This window comes from Stomoxys calcitrans, chromosome 2, assembly GCF_963082655.1.
Source record: "Stomoxys calcitrans chromosome 2, idStoCalc2.1, whole genome shotgun sequence".
NCBI lineage: Eukaryota > Metazoa > Arthropoda > Insecta > Diptera > Muscidae > Stomoxys > Stomoxys calcitrans.
This window is the reverse complement of record NC_081553.1, coordinates 15,728,053-15,745,476: the sequence shown is the minus strand read 5'-3', so window position 1 is coordinate 15,745,476 and position 17,424 is coordinate 15,728,053. Positions and strand designations below refer to the sequence as shown.

At 34.5% G+C, this 17,424-nt stretch overlaps 1 protein-coding gene across 8 annotated transcripts in view; it reads right to left on the bottom strand.

Annotated features, from left to right (window-relative positions):
- Positions 1 to 17,424, bottom strand: part of LOC106082214 (filamin-A) — a 159,977-nt gene that overhangs the window by 45,933 nt on the left and 96,620 nt on the right. The window contains exon 1 of one of the 8 annotated variants that reach the window (XM_059362783.1): positions 3,447 to 3,469. The exons of the other annotated variants lie outside the window; for them this stretch is intronic. The gene's annotated coding sequence lies outside the window, so the exon portion shown is untranslated. Of the gene's footprint in view, positions 1 to 3,446; positions 3,470 to 17,424 lie in introns of those variants that run through there. 8 annotated transcript variants of the gene reach the window in all.

Here is a 17,424-nt window from a genome sequence, read left to right as displayed (position 1 = left end):
GTAGCTTCCAATATGTGCATCTTTCTGTTTTTATTTCTTTTCTTTTTGCTGTAAATAAGATTTTTTTAATTTTTGTGCGTCCGTCCGTTTCTTGTAATCAATATGCAGGCCTCAAAAATTGAGATATTGAATTTTGCACAGATCCGTATTTCTTTAATAAAAAGGTGAAGTTTTTAAACGGGCCAAACCGGATCATGTTTGGATATAGCTGCCATATAGATTGATGTCTCATTTTTGGTTTTGAGTACGTAAAAGGAAACAGTGAGTTGTACTAGTGCCCCCGATATCCGAACCGAATAACTTCCATATTGGCTCATATTTAAATAAAGCTATTATATAGACCGATCTGCGGATACAGGCTTTTAAAAAGCCGCATTTATTGCTCGAGTTCGCTGAAAATCGTAACAGGGAGTTGCAGTAGGACACCCAATGTTTGATAGGAGTATGGACCAGGTCGGACCATATTTGTTATAGTTATAGATCTAACTTTGAACTAAGGGTCTTAAGCGCGTAAAAGGCGCATTTATTATCAAATATCGCTGAAATTTGAAGCAGTGAGTTGGATTGGGCCGTCAGATATCCGAACGGAGTATGGCCAAGATCAGACTATATTTGGATATAGCTGCTATGTAGACCGATCTCCCGTCTTAGGGTCTTAAGCGCATAAAAGGTGCATTTATTATACGATTTCGCTGACGTTTGGAACAGTGTGTTGCAGTAGGGCACCAGATATCCGAACGGTGTATAGTCGAGATCGGATCATATTTAGACATAGCTGCCATATAGACTGATCTGCGGACTCAGGGTCCTAAATCCATAATAGCCGCATTTATTGCCCGAGTTCGATGAAATTCGAAACAGGGAGTTGTAGTAGGACACCCGATATTTGTAAGGAGTATGGATCAGGTCGGACCATATTTGGATGTAGCTGTTATATAGACCGATAAGAGTCTAAGAGTCTTACGCGCGTAAAAGGCGCATTTATTATCAGATATTGCTGAAATTTGAAACCGTGAGTTGGATTGAGCCACCCGATATCAGAACGGAGCATGGTCTTATATGGATATAGCTGCGGGCTTGTATGTTATTCTGAATTAATCTTATGCTTTTAAAAGCCTCATTTAATATCCGTTTTTTTTTTTAAATTTGAATCTATAATTTCTATAAGGCTTCTTGATACCTGTACCAAATATGTTCCGATCGACCCAATATGACTTTAGTAGTGTTACAATAAAATGGGGTGGTATGTATATATATATCCACGGCCAAACTTAATGTGATTTAACTTGTCTGTTTTTTTTTTTTCTTTTGAAGCAACTGTAGCGCCTATTATAGCAAAACAGTCTATGACCCTTATTGCTTGAGTTTCAAACCAAACATCAAAAACATTTTTGATTGTCATCTATTTAGGGAGTGAAGTTTTGGTATACTCTATAATATATAACCAAAATTGTGGACTTCCGGTTGTCGAACTTCTGAGATGGATTTTTAAATTAATGCCTGATCCCGTATTTTCTTGCCCAAGTTTGGTAACATTTTGTGTATTTAGGTTTTAGAGCAAGCCATTTGCTTGAAATTTTGCACAGATACTTCTTATCGATGTCCAATGAGGCCACTATAGCGCAGAGATTAGCATGTCCGTCTATGATGCTGAACGACTGGGTTCGAATCCTGGCGAGACCATCAGAAAAAATTGTTCAGCGGTGGTTTTGCCCTCCTAATGCTGGCAACATTTGTGAGATACTATGCTATGTAAAACTTCTCTCCAAGGGGGTGTAGCACTGCGGCACGCCGTTCGGACTCGGCTATAAAAAGGAGGCCCCTTATCATTGAGCTCAAAACTCATTAATATCTAAGGAGTTAGCCCCTGTTCCTTAGTGGAATGTTCATGGGCAAAATTTGCAATTTTTGACTTCTTATCGATGTAGAGGTTGTAAATGTGCCTATCCGAGTCATAACTCCTTAAACACCTAAAGAGTGAAAATTGCTATCCGTCCGATTTAGCACATAGACTACTGCAATGACTTCTTAGATCCATGCCAAGTATGACCCGAATCGGTTCATAACCCGATATAGCTCCCATATAAACCCCTCTCCCAATTATAATTGTTAAGCCCCTAGAGGTCAACAGATATGTCAAATATGGTCTATAGCCTGATACAGCTCCCATATGAAAAGATCTCCCGATTTCACTCCTTGAGCCTCTAAAGATCGTAATACTTATCCGATTTGGCTGCAATTTCGCATGACAATTTTTGTTATTACCTCCAACATGTAAACCCAGGATATTTCACATCGTCCGTTAACCTGATATATGCAAATTTGCCTACGAACTTTCCATTAAGAAATAGGTGGTAAACTTTTCAGATTTCTTAGCCTTTTAAAGGAAAATGAGCCCATAATCGAAAAGATGCATATTTGACCTCAAACATTCTGCTAAGAGGACAAACTTCTCACCTGCCATTGAGTGCATTTTTTCAATCTAAAAGAAAATATTATTGTTAAAATAGAAAATATTTTCCTATACCACTATGTTTTTATGGCAAATACAATTATTCCAAGTCAAGACACATTCCCCAATCATAAAATTACTACTCTACACCGAAATTATGCACTATTGCCAATGTGCAATATTGCCAACAAAATTTGGCTTCCCAAAATTTTTCCTTTTTTAAGAAACTATGTAAATAATTTGCAAATGGACCACTTTACCAATTAAAAAAACCATATTTATTTTTAGTAATCTTAAAAAAACTGTTGAGGATGATTTGTTAAGTTCTTTTGTTTTCTTTAATATATTTTTGGCATTCTCAATGGAAAAAGATAATTATCAGGGGAAAATAGCACATATATTGCTCTTCTTTATTTCCTGTCACCAAAATAAATTTGAATTTAATGGCCATTGTTATTACATAACGTATTTCAAGATATATGCCAACCATCAATACATATAAAAAACAAAAATCTTAATTTAAAATTTGTCAACATATCAATTTGGAGACGAACATTTCGGCAAATCAACAAAAAAAATCTTCAAAAACCAATGAATAAAAAAACCAAATTGAAAGCTATTTATACAAATCAAATAGCATATAGACAAGTTGTCTTTAAAAAATATGTATAATTTTTTTTTAATTGCACATATTACAGAAAATCCAACTTTTGAGAGGATACGAGAAGAAAAAAAAAAATCAAAAATCACAAAGTCAAAGTTAAAGAACAAACAAAAGTCAATATTTACAAGAGTTTGAGACAATTTGTCATTTTTCCAACCCAACAAAAAATCACTCACACTATTATTTGCTTATTTTTTCTTTTTTGTTGTCTTTGCCAAACGAAATTTTTAGTGCCAATTTTTGTATGGCACCTTTTTTCACAGTTTACACAGAAATTATAGTTCCAGTTCCGTTTTTTCAATACACCGAGCTAGAGCTAAGAGCACTCACTATTTGTCTGTGGATATCTCGTAGAAGAATGGAAAAAGGCCGCTTTACGTTGGTTTTTGTTAGAAAATATTCACACGCCCCTTAACGACAACAGAGCTCGCAACAGGACAAATTTTGACTGAATGTCGACAATTTTGACTAAAGTTTTGAGTGGTCAATAATGGATGCAAAACGAAGAAGAAGAAGACCAACAAGAGCAACAAATTTTCAAAATAAAAAAAAAGCGGCCGGAAAGGCATCAACACGCACACACGTATGCTTAGCCCCTCATAGTCATGCAGTTAAACTAGAAAATTTTTGAGTGGCCAATATTCCAACACACCCTCATCTGTTGAAGCTCATTTCATATTAGAATTAGCTTTTTTTATCAAGCATTCATCCGAAAAGAAAAAAATCATTAAAATTCACTAATTCCCCCACAATCCCCAAAATATCCCCAAACAAACCACTAAACACTCACACAGCTGTGCTTGTGTCTTGGTGTAGGTGTAAAAGAAAATTCACAGCTCTTTGCCATACGGTTTGGTGTACGCTCGAGTGTGGTCTGACAACGGCGATGATGGCTATGCCGGCCATTCATTATTCGGTGCAAATTTTTGTTTTTGTCGTCATTTACTTTCGAAAATTTGCAAATTCAAAATCCTTTACCCCCTGTTAGCTTTCCACTGAAGAGCAAATGCATTTTAACGCAAAATCAAAAGTCCCTCGCTATGGAATTGAGTGGAATTTTCATTTTTGTTTAGAAACTCAACTACTTAAAAACTTATTTCGAAAATATTACTTTTGAGTTTATTTTTGTTTTGAGGTTTGTGTGATTTTATTTTCGTATAAATGATTTTGTTTTAAAAAGAAATTAGAATTTAGTAAAAAAAAATTTTTTTTTATTATTATATTATAAACACCCACTATGTTTGAATTGATCGTAAAATCATTTGATGTTCTATTTAAGTTATGGGACGAAATAAATGCATAGGAAACGTAAATATGCCAGCCGAATAACCCAGCAAACCAAGGGGGAATTTGTTTGGTAAAACACAAGAGCTAAGTCATATGTTTGGTGACATGTTTTCGTGGGCCTTTAACCCAAAACCTCACCACCATAGGATGTGGTGTATACTAATCTAGCCATTCCGTTTGTAATACCTCGAAATATTGAGATGTCCATATAGCTATGTCTGTGGAAGTCGGGATAGTGGTCAAACGCGTAATGGCAGCGCATCAAAATATTTGAACAGATACTTCTTATTGATGTAGCTGGGTTTGGAATGTAAATCGGGCAAATCGATTTATATTTCGATATAGCTCCCATATAAACCCATCTCCCGACTGTTCTTATTGAACCTCCAGAGGGCGTATTTGTCACCCAATTTGCACAATTACTTTCTTTATGACCTTTAACAAACATGCAAAGTCTCCCATATAAACTAATTTTCCGATTTTTCTTGTTGTACTTCAAAAGGGCGTAATTTTTACCAAATTTGGCTGAAATTTTGTACGATGACCTCCAACGAGCGTGCCAAATATGATCAGAATGGGTCCATAACCTGATATAGCTCTCATATAAATACATCACCTTCTTGATCCTTTAGAGGGCGTACTTCTAGCCCAAGTTGGTTTGACATTTTTCACCATGACTTCTTCTATGACCTACAAAATCTATGTCAGGTATGATCCGAATCGCTCCATAACCTGACGTAGCTCCCATTTAAATCTATCTGTCGATTATTCATCTTAAGCCTCTAGAGGGCGCAATACTTACCCAATTTAGCTCAAAGTTTGCACGATGCCTTCTCTTATGACCTACTACGTGCCAAGTATGATGCGAATCCGTGCATAACCTGATATAGCTCCAATATAAACAGATTATCCGATTTGTTTTCTTGAGCCTCTAGAGCGTGCTATTCTTACTCGATTTGACTGAAATTGTCCATGAAGACTTCTCCTTGACATCAAACAACCGTGCGAAGTATGATCAGAATCGGTTCATAACCTGATATAGCTCCCATATAAATGCATCGCCATCTTGAACCTCTAGAGGGCGTAATTCTTGCTTAATGTGGTTGAAATTTTTCCCCACGACTACTCTTACGACCTACAACATCTGTGTCAAGTATGATCCGAAACGCTCCATAATCTGATATGCAAATGCAAATTTTGCCCATGAACATTCCGCTAAGGAACACGGGTTAACTTATCACATATCAATGTGTGCAGTCCGATTCAAGTTTTAAGCTCAATGATAAGGGGCCTCCTTTTTATAGCCGAGTCAGAACGGCGTACCGCAGTGGAGAGAAGTTTTTACATGGCATAGTACCTAACAAAAGTTGTCAGCATTAGGAGGGGAAAACCACCGCTGAAAAATGTTTTTTCTGATGGTCTCGCCAGGGCGTTCAGCGTCATAGGCGGACATGCTAACCTTTGCGCCTTCAAATATAGCTCCCATATAAACCAATCTCTCGATTTTTCATCTTGAGCCTCTAGAGGGCGTAATTGTCACCTAATTCGGCTGAAATTTTGCACGAAGGTTTCTTCTTTGACCTTCAATATCTAAGCCAGATATTGCATGGATCGGTTCGTAACCCAATATAGCTCTTAAATAACCGTTTTTCTTGATTTGGCTTCTTAAGCCTTTGGAGGACGCTATTTTTATTGGATTTGGCTCAAATTCAACATGATGACTTCTATTAAGACCTCCTCGGATCTTTTTTTCAAGTATAGTCCAAATCATTCTACAACCTGATATAGTTCACATATTAACTGACTTCTTGAGACTTTGGAGGACACTTTTTATACGACTAGCTGGAAATTTAAAATTATGACTTCTTCTATGACCTCCTCAGACATCTTTGTCAAGTACGGTCTCTTTAGCCACCAGAGGGCGTTGTATTCTAATTTGGTTGCAATTTTTCACATGGTGTTTTGTTATGACTTTCAATATTCATGATTCTGTTTCGCCAAACTTTGTACCTGTTTACCAATTCAGGCTACAATATGAAGATGATTTTTAACCTAACCTTCCCAGCACCGAAGAAAGGGGATATATTCATTTTGTCATTCCGTTTATCATATACCGAATATCCAAGCTTACGAAGTCTATTTTCTTTATCGCCGTACAATTCTTGATGATATTGAGCTGAAATTTCGCAGAGATAATTTCTTGTACCGATTTCGAAGATGGGTTATATCGAAACATATCTGGATGTATCCCCATATAGACCGATCTCCCGATTTAAGATCTAAGGCACATAAGGGCCGCATTTATTGTCTGATTTCTTTGAAATTTGGCACAGTAAGTTTTCTCTATCGGACAATATCTTGATTTAGCCCCCATATAGACCGATCTCCCAATTTAAGGTCTAAGAGTCATAGAAGACATATTTATTTCCCGAATTTGCTGAAATTTGGCACAGTGAGTGCCCTTAGGATCCTCGATATCTGCACCGAATATGCTTCAGATAGGACAATATCTTGATATAACCCCTATATAGACTGGTCTCCCGATTTAAGTTCTAAGGAGCCGTAATTATTATCCGATTTGGCTGAAATTTGGCACAGTGAGTTGTCTAAGGACCGTCGACTTTGGTACCAAATAAGGTCTAGATCGGATTATATCTTGATAAAACCCTCATATAGACTAATCTCTCGATTTAATGTCTAAGGCCTGTAGAAGACGCATTTATAACCAGATTTCGTTTAAATTTGGCACTGTGAGCTGTGTTGGGTCCATCATCGTCCGAGCGGTATATGGTTCAGATCGGACCATATTTGGATACAGCTGCTATATAATAGATTCTTCCGATTTAAGATCTTTCATCCATAAATTGTATATATATATCCCGATTTTACCAAAATTTAGTACGGTGAGCTCAATGAGACCCCTACATATCCTTCCTGAATATGGTGGTGATAAGATCATATTTGAATATATTGTAGCTGCCGCATACATCGATCTCCCGATTTAAGAAATCGCTTAATACATGGCTTAGTTATTACCTGATTTTGCTGAATTTTGGTACATTCAGATGCGTGCTGGGTTTAACTTACATCAGACCATTTTATCGAACAGTACTTTATAAACATAACTGAGTATCCAAAGATGGCCCGGCCAAATTTAATGCCTGTTTACTTGTTTTATAAATTAAAATAGCATTTATTTTAATGTTTTTTTTTAACTTTTCTGGCCCATTAGGCCAATAGACCAATTGTCTGCCTAAATGTTTTTGACCTAGTGAAGAAATGTTTGTTGGGTTTAATGTTTATACACACATATACATTTCCACACATATATGTTGGCCAACTGTAGGTGGATACAGGCAGCAGTTGTTTATGTTTAAATGACAAAATAACAATACTATCTATACTAGACTTAAAACATCAAAAAACCAAATATTGAAAAATGCATTATTGTTGTCTTTCCATTTAATTTCTAGAGAAATTTTAACCATCAGCTGTTTTCCTTTAATATTAACACATATTTAATCTCAAGAAACATGGAAAAATTGACAAAAAATCAATATTTTTAAGATTTGTGTGGTTCTATACTTAATTTTTTATTATTGTTAGGAAATGATGTTTTTCTTGTAGAACAAATTAAAAAATGTGGGAGGACAGACTAAACAATTTGAAATAGAAAAAATACTTTGCAAATTGACAGAACTAAAATGAGAAACATTAAATATTGTGATTTGATAACACAAATTTATTAGCTTTTTGAAAAGCTAGATTCCTAAGGAAATGGTTTTTCGTATCTATTAAAATGTGTAATATCTCAAAATTTATGAATGTTTAAAAGAAAATTTTTTTTATCTATTTTTTCCAAATATTAGCAATGAAAATAATTAAATATTTTCACTCAATAGAAATAAAAAATTAAAAATATCGAATTTTCTTTTCCGTTCTATATTTATCGCTTTAAAAAAAAAACATAAATTGGCCTATGCTTTTTTTTATTTTACATTTTCAGCCTACCCTCCAATTTTAAGGTTTTTTTTTTGCGCTCGTTTGACCTAAAAACTTATTTTTTTTGAATATTTTTTATTATTATTTCACTTTTGTGTTTATTGGGTTTCATTGCATTTGTTGGTGGCAGACAATTTTTCATGTTGATATCAACAACATTTTGTTTTTCTAATTTTTTGAAATTAATTTTTTATTTCAATTGTTTATGATTTGTAGCATTTGGGCTACTCAGAAATGCGTGTGGCAATGTTCTTATCGCCATTAAAAATGTTTTGAATACGTTTTTTTTTATTATTATTTTGAAAATAACAAAGAATGCCAAATTGTTGGTCAACCATTAATGTAATATTTCTATAGTTTGGCATGGGAGAAAGAAAAATTTATGTTTTCCTTCAACATGATATATGTACGCAAAACTATGTGGAATGATGCGTGACCCAAGTGCAAATAGGAAGCCATTTGCTGACAATGGGGTATTTTTAAGATTATAAATTCAATTATAAAATTACGAAACGGTCAGTGTGTAGAAAAATTAAATTATTCTGGTTTTCGATTACCAAATATCAATATATTAAGCAAACCTTGCAATTAGGGAATTCTTGAACATTAACAAGTTCTTATGAAATATCACCCACGAGATTATTTATGTTTACATCCTAAAAGTATGCTTCAAATTATTATACTAATTGTTTGAACTTGTGATTTAATGGTCCGAGCTCCTTAATTTTGTTGGTTTTTTAATTTTTAGAAGAAAAAAATTTATTGAAAATTTATGAATATTTAAAAAAAAACGTCTCAGAGTAGACCAGATTTATTTACTCCAAACCTTCAGTTCAAGTTAGCCCCAAAAGCTTTATTTTGAACAAAGAGCAAAGTGTAACACAGTGTTTTTAAAGCAAAGCCAAATTCACTACACTTTCTGAAATTTTTGTACCCTTTACCATAGGATAGGGGGTGTACTTATCTATTCCATTCGTAACACTTCGAAATGTCGATTTGTAACCCTATAAAGTATATACATATATTTTTGATCGTCTTGACATTCAAAAATGATTTAGCCAAGTCCGTCCGTGGAAATCACGATAGAGGTAAAACGAATAATGATATCCGCTTAAAATTTTGTGCAGACACTTCTTATTGATATAGGCCGTTAAGAATTGCTCCCACTTTATAAAGTGGTCTTTCGACTTGAATTCTTGAGCTCCTAGAAGCCGCAATTATTATCATATTGAGATGAAATTTTGCACGCAGTGTTCTGTTAAGACTTCCAATAAACGTGCCGAATATGATCGGTGTATAGTCTGATATAGTTCTCCTATAAACCCATCTCCTGATTAGAAATCTTGAGTCATTGGAAGGCCCAGTTGTTATCCAATCCAACAGCAGTGTTGTTCTACAGTCTAAATTGGTCTAAAAACTGATGTAGGTCTCATATAAACCGATATAGCGATTTGAGTTCTTGAGCCACTGGAAGCCGAAATTGTTATCCGATTTGGCTTTTGTATTCAGTGATCAGTTTTGTAAGAACTGTATTCTTCGGTCTTATCTTATACTTCTTATCAATATTTTGGATATAAAATATTTGATGATATGCCACATGTGGCATTTGGTGATGTTTGTCCGCATACATTAGAAGATAAGACTATGTTCTTAAGTGAATTTTAAAATACAGTTGTGTTAGTTTAGGGTCGTCTTCAAATGTATCTTTAAATAGGTATATGGCTGCGCGTGTGACCGTATAGTTTAGTTTATTTGAAGATATAGAATTAGGTTTAGAGTTACGAAAGATATTTAAATAAACTGAGTTCCTTTTCAATCATCAACGGAAACACTTAATTTTTCCCTGCACACTCTTCGATGCGCAGCAGACAAGCGCTGCTCACGCAGTGTTCGGTTATGACTACCAAAATCCGTTGCAAGTATGACCCAATTTGATCTATAACCAGATGTATCTCCTGTGACCAACTGTTGGTAAAAATTATGTACCTTAAGTACCTTCAACTAAGTTCATTTTTGTACATTTTTGGTGGAATCCATGGAAGTAGGTTACCAAGATTCGTCACGGCCGAACTTGGGACGTTTTTATTTGTTCGATACTGTCGGAGACGAGGACACCCTAGAACTAAATCTAACCTCAGTCAACGAACACAACCAGTATAAGTGGATGGAGCTTTGATAAAGGTTTAGGCAAGCTGTGGTTTACTGTTAAGTCACTCTTGAATACCGGAAGAAGGAATGACTGGACTTCAGTCACTTTTGGCGACATAACTGTGTCTGGCCCGAATAGATGCGCCAGGGTATTCAACCATCAATTTATTGAGCATTTCCAAAGTGAGTCTATGAGGAGCCAAGACGCTTGAGGGACTACTCTTCCCGAGCCTCTTTGGAGAATTTCCCGTCGCCGAGCAACAGCATGGATTTCGAAGACAACAACCGCTTTGCATGCCGTCACCGCACACATTTGCCGTGACTTTAAGAGCCCAGGCCATGTTATAGGACGTTCCTCGTGGCACTGGACCTACCGAAAACATTCGACACGATCAGTCATGCCAAACTATTTGAGAACTTAACCAACAGATCTCACCAGCAAGATCTGTATGTAAGTAACAGAATCCATGATTGTGTGCAGCCATGGTTCCAACAGGTCCAATATGGTAATTTTTGATATGCAATTGTCGAGGTGTCAAAACTTATAAGATTGTATTTGTATCCGTATTGACGCAAGAAAGGCGCGATTATCACTTTTTCGCTATTTTTATACCCTCTACCATAGGATGGGGGTATACTAATTTCGTCATTCTGTTTGTAACTCCTCGAAATACTCGTCTACGACCCCATAAAGTATATATATATTATTGCTCGTCATGACATTTTAAGTCGATCTAGCCATGTCCGTCCGTCTGTCCGCCCGTCCGTCTGTCTGTCGAAAGCACGTTAACTTTCGAAGGAGTAAAGCTAGCCTCTTGAAATTTTGCACAATTACTTCTTATTAGTGTAGGTCGGTTGGGATTATAAATGGGCTATATCGGTCCATGTTTTGATATAGCTGCCATATAAATCGATCTTGGATCTTGACTTCTTGAGCCACTAGAGGGCACAATTCTTATCCGACTTCCAACAACTGTGCTGAGTTTGGTTTAAATCGGTCTATAACCTGATATAGCTGGCATATAAACCGATCTTGAATCTTGACTTCTTGGGCCACTAAAGGGCGCAATTATTATCCGACTTGGCTGAAATTTCGCATGACGTGTTTCGTTTTGACTTATAATAACTGTGACAAAAATGGGTCAAATCGATATAGATGCCATATAAACCGATCTGGGATCTTGACTTGACTGAGCCCCCAGAGGGCGTAATTATTATCCGATTTGGCTGAATTTTGTACAACGGCTTCTCCCATGACCTTCAATATACATGTCAAATATGGTCCGAATCGGTCTATAGACTGACACAGCTCCCATATAAACCGATCTCTCTATTTTACTTCTTGAGCCCTAAAGGGCGCAATTGTTGCTCGAATTGGCTGAAAATTTTACACAATGACTTCTGCTATGGTCTTCAATATTCTATTCAATTATGAACCGGTCCGATTCGGACCATAACTAGATATAGCTCCATTATGGTAGCAATTCTTTTCTTTTGTCCTTTGTTTGCCCAAAAAGAGATATCGGGAAAAGAACTCCACAAATGCAATCTATGGTGGAGGGTATATAAGATTCGGCCCGGCCGAACTTAGCACGATTTTACTTGTTACTTTTATAAATTATACCCGACAAGGCTTGCATATTATGTACTTTCCTCAATGTAACCTAATAGGAATTGTTTCGCCTAGTTTACCTAAACATATGCACAATTTCAATAACTAATAGACTAGAACTAATTGGTCGAACTTATTTGAGGATAACATTTCTTCTTAATGTGGCTAAACTACAAAGGGTAAATCATGAAGACAATTTAGATGTCCATCGATGCGTTCAAAAACATACATATATGCATGCAATGAGAAAGAAATTCTTTATATCTTATGGTATGTCAACTAAGGCATCATAAGCGAAAAGCGAAATACTATACGACGATGTGTATAATCAAACACAACAAATGCCTCAAGAGCGAGTGCTCAGTCAACATTTGTATTAGCATCACAAAGGTTGTTTATATGTCAAACAAGCAGTGAAAATGGGCAGTTTGCCCATGCAAGCAAATAATACTTTAAGTTGTCTACCCCACTACGTTGGCTATGCGAATTAAGTATTTTTGGAAAAAGATGTTGAAATAAATCTGCAAAATTCTCAAGAATATCTAGTTGGCTTAATGTAACACCCTGATATCATTGCACCTTCATTATTGTGACTAATTAGCTGTGCTCAAAATAATAGATATTTAATGTAATTTTCATTTTTAGACCTTATTGTGATGCTTTGTTACAAGCGTGACAAAATGTCAACAACATGGCAATGTGTAGACGACAACTGTGTGATCGTTTCCTCTGTGGTAGCAGGCATTGTACAAAACTTAACAACAAAGTTTAGTTGGCGCTTATAGGCCACAATGTGTTGGGTTCGAAATTTGTCAAATAATCTTAGAATTGCCATAGGGTTTCAAATCTCACTCAAATTTTCAAGCATTTATTGATATGTATGTTTAATCAAAATTCAAATATGTTCCTTTATGTTTTCATTCACTCAGACATTTGTTCATTCATTCCGTTGGATATGAAAAATGCAAAACTTAAATCCACAGCAGATTAATTTCATAAACTTGGCCACATGCCAGCAATTATTCTTCTGCACTATTGTTTGCCATCAAAATATTCGCTGACATTGTTCTACCATCCATGTCTTCACAGTTTGGTATTTTTTGCTTATTCTGTGGTAGCGAAAAAAAATTGACTAATTGTTTGTAGCCAATTTGAAATGCGAAATATGTTAAAGTTGACACATAATCTTGAGTTATGTGCCACTAACATTGACAATGAAACTGATAATTTTTAAGTGTCAGTTAGGGGGGAATTTATTGTACAGAGTAGGCAAACCTATACAAATGTAGATAACATATTGGGTTGCCCAAAAAGTAATTGCGGATTTTTTAAAAGAAAGTAAATGCATTTTTTATAAAAATTAGAATGAACTTTAATCAAATATACTTTTTTTACACTTTTTTTCTAAAGCAAGCTAAAAGTAACAGCTGATAACTGACAGAAGAAAGAATGCAATTACAGAGTCACAAGCTGTGAAAAAATTTGTCAACGCCGACTATATGAAAAATCCGCAATTAATTTTTGGGCAACCCAATATCTTAGTTTTCTTTAGATCCAGTTCTGGTTAATTGTTGCTCTTATTCGTAGAATAAATATGAATCTGGTGTCCAAGTGTGATGGCAAAAGTCTAGAATACCGCTCATTCTCCTAGTCGGCTGGTATACGAATCAGGAAAACATGGGAGAGTAGATTGAGATGTTGCAAAAAAAAAAAAAAAATACCAAAATCTGTACCCGGGATCACTTACAACCTTTTTTAATAATTTGACACGAACATTGCGAAATACTATATGTCGATAATACGGTTGAAACTGATATTATAGTTCAGACTTTGCAGGCAGGAACTAACGCCATTTAAAAGGTCGAAACAGATACTCAAAACGTTAAGTGATGACAACCTTTTAAATATTATTAGCCCTCATATTAAAGTCTAAATACCATATTTTTTGTTATCGTTTTTTTGGGGTTTTTACAATAATTAAATGAAAATATAAATAATTTATATTTTAATTAAAAATATTTTAGAAAAATGAATCAACCTTTAATATTTTTGAAAAAGGGGTATTTATAAACATTCTATTGGCCTTCTACCCTTCGAAAATCGTACCATATATTTGATTCATGGTAATTTAAGAGAGTGAAGATTTTGTGACGATTTTTTCGAAATTTTTTGACGATTTTGATGATTTTTTTCCTCAATTTTGATGTTTTTTTTTTTACAAAAAAAAAAAATACTTGGCAACACTGCCGTACACAGACAAAAAAATCGGTTTCAAATACGACTTTAATTAAATTTTTAATTGAAACTGCTTTAAACACTTTAATAACTGTCACAAGCCATTGTTTTTGAAAAATGTATTTGAAACAATTATAAAAATTATATATTCAATTAAAAAAATGATTAAAATTTGAAGGTTACCAAAAAAATTTTAATTGACCCAATTAAATTATGATCAACATTTTTTGAAATTTAATTAATTTTATTAAATGATCTAATTAAAATACGATTGGATTTTTTAAACATAAAAAATGGTTTTGAAAAATGCAATTCTGTAAAACTAGTATTCAAGGATGCTGTTATGTTAAGAACCGCAAAAGGGGAAAAATTGTTTCACCAACTTACTTTTTATTAGAAACTATTTCAAAAAGGTAGTTGGAAAAATGTTACAATAAAAAAAAAAACAAGTAAAATCTGGCTAAGTTTGGTCGGGCCAAATCTTGAGTACCCAGCACCTAAGGAAATCTCCTTCCATTTATATTGTAGGGGACAAAATAGCATTTAATTGAATTTTTTTAAGCAGCATATTGGAAAATTGTTTAAGTTTCGAATAAAACAATTATTGATTCAATTAATTCTTTAATTGAAAATTACACAATTTTTAATCAGGATTGTGATTGAAAAACTTTTCAGATTCAATAAAAAGGTTTTTTGAATCAATTAATTTTTTAATTGAAATGGCGAAAATTTCAATCAGCACTATAATTGAAAAAATCATATTCATTTAAAAAATGATTAAAAAATTTGTTTAATTAAAAACAATTTTATTTTGAATTAAATTTTAAATTGAAATTTTTTTTTCGATTTTTCCTGATTGTATCAATTAACTTTTTAATTGAAAACATTTTATTTTCAATTAAGTTTTTAATTGATTTTTTTTTTAACTGAAAGTTTTATCTAATTGAGAAGAATTTTATTTGCAATTTTTAATTGAATTTTGTTTCGTTTTTTTTTTGTTTTGTATGGAATTTTTCTTCGGTTGGGAACTGCTGCCTGGATGTTACGTTCTGTTCGACCATTATTTTTGTCTAAGTAAAGGAACATCCTTTAACGTTCGCCACAGGGCCGTACAGTGAACAAAAGAACCTTAGATATGTTCGCTGCCTCTGAACCAATTATAACAACGGTCGGTGCACAAACACAAAGAAGCCTAAAGTCCACGCATTATCCAAAGTGATATTGGCTGTCGATTCTGAATATTGTCATGCTGCTTGCGTTGCAGAGTGCTGTGCCATTGTCTGAGGCCGCAGAACTTAAGTGCATCAGTTTTGCAATTGAACTGCGATACGATTCAACGGTAAATAATGTGGGTCTGAATTAAATAATGTTCTGTGCGATCCAGGGCATAAAACTGAGTCCCACCCATACCACGCAATGGTTGTAGTGTGTAGAACACACTGCTACAACAACAACACGAAGTGGAGGATGGGGGTTTGGTTTCTTGATACACTTTTTTCTGCAGTAAAGATAAATCACGCCTGCACTTGGACCAGAGAAAGGACCAACTTGTTGGTTCCAAGTTTTGCAAATAATGCCGCAAAGGCGATTATAGCAGTACGCCAAATATATTGGGTTGCCCAAAAAGTAGTTGCGGATTTTTCATATAGTCGGCTTTGACAAATTTTTTCACAGCTTGTGACTCTGTAATTGCATTATTTCTTCTGTCAGTTATCAGCTGTTACTTTTAGCTTTCTTTAGAAAAAAAGTGTAAAAAAAGTATATTTGATTAAAGTTCATTCTAAGTTTTATTAAAAATGCATTTACTTTCTTTTAAAAAATCTGCAATTACTTTTTGGCAACCCAATAGAAGTAAAGTACGAATCTGGTATACGAATTCGGACTCGAATTGCTTCAAAACAACCAACAGAATGTGTTCTAGGATTGGGGCAAGATGGGTATCAAATGAAAGGTAGAGTAGAGTAAAAGAGAGTGGAGTACGAATCTGATATAAAAAGTTGGCTTCAGAAGCGCTCTTTCCTTACATATACCCAAAGGGACATGTTTGTCCAATGATACAAAATAAGTTTAAAATGTTCAAGGTCTTTGGGAAAAGACTTTGAATCTGTTAAAAATATTGGTGCAGGGCCACGCAACTCCCAGTTACGCCCCAACAGGACAGTAATCCGGTCCGGTCGGACAATATAAGACTCAAATGAAAGGGATTTGACAGTAGAGTATAAATTTGATATTATTTTTGGATCCAGTGGGTATCAACCCATTCCAACTTGGGATGAAGTTAGCACGGGAAAGGCCTGTTGGTCTATAAGGATGTTGCATCCCTTATTTACAAACAAATTAGTTAATGCATCAGAATGTCTTGATCATTTCGGCTCTAGTTTTAAAATATTCATTTGTAAAGGATATTCAAAAAGCAATTTTAGGGTGTAGCGGAGGGCACCGGGCCTGCTATTATAACTTTAAAGATGACATTGCCAGACGTCTAACTGTAAATTGATATTAGCAGATATTAACTGCAGTCAATGTGGGGACCTTCTTAGAACAAGGAAAATGATTATTTCTCAAAGAATATTTCTGACTTTCCATGAAGGCTCTTGTATCTGATACAAAATTTCGATTACTTACATAACATCTTTAATAAAAATATTCTTTAAAATGACTTACCTGTTTTCCCATTAATAACTAAAATTGTTATTCACTTTAAATATCTGGGCATTGGTTGTGAAAGCGTTAAAAGTATTGCTGCTTTTGCTGTTGTTGGCATTTCAAAGGGAAAGCGCGCGTAGTGCAAATAATGAACAATTCTTACGTTTGTCAGCTCAAATTTTAAAAAGGTTAAAAACTAAATTAGCAATTATTGAATAAGCATAACTTTCTAAAGGTCATATCGTGTTTTCTAATAAAAAATTAGATATTCTAAAAAGAATTGTACATACTTGGTTAATAATATATATAAAAAAAAACAAAAATTTACACATAAAACACAAACAGCTTAAATATAAAAATTAAAAAAAAAAAAAATAA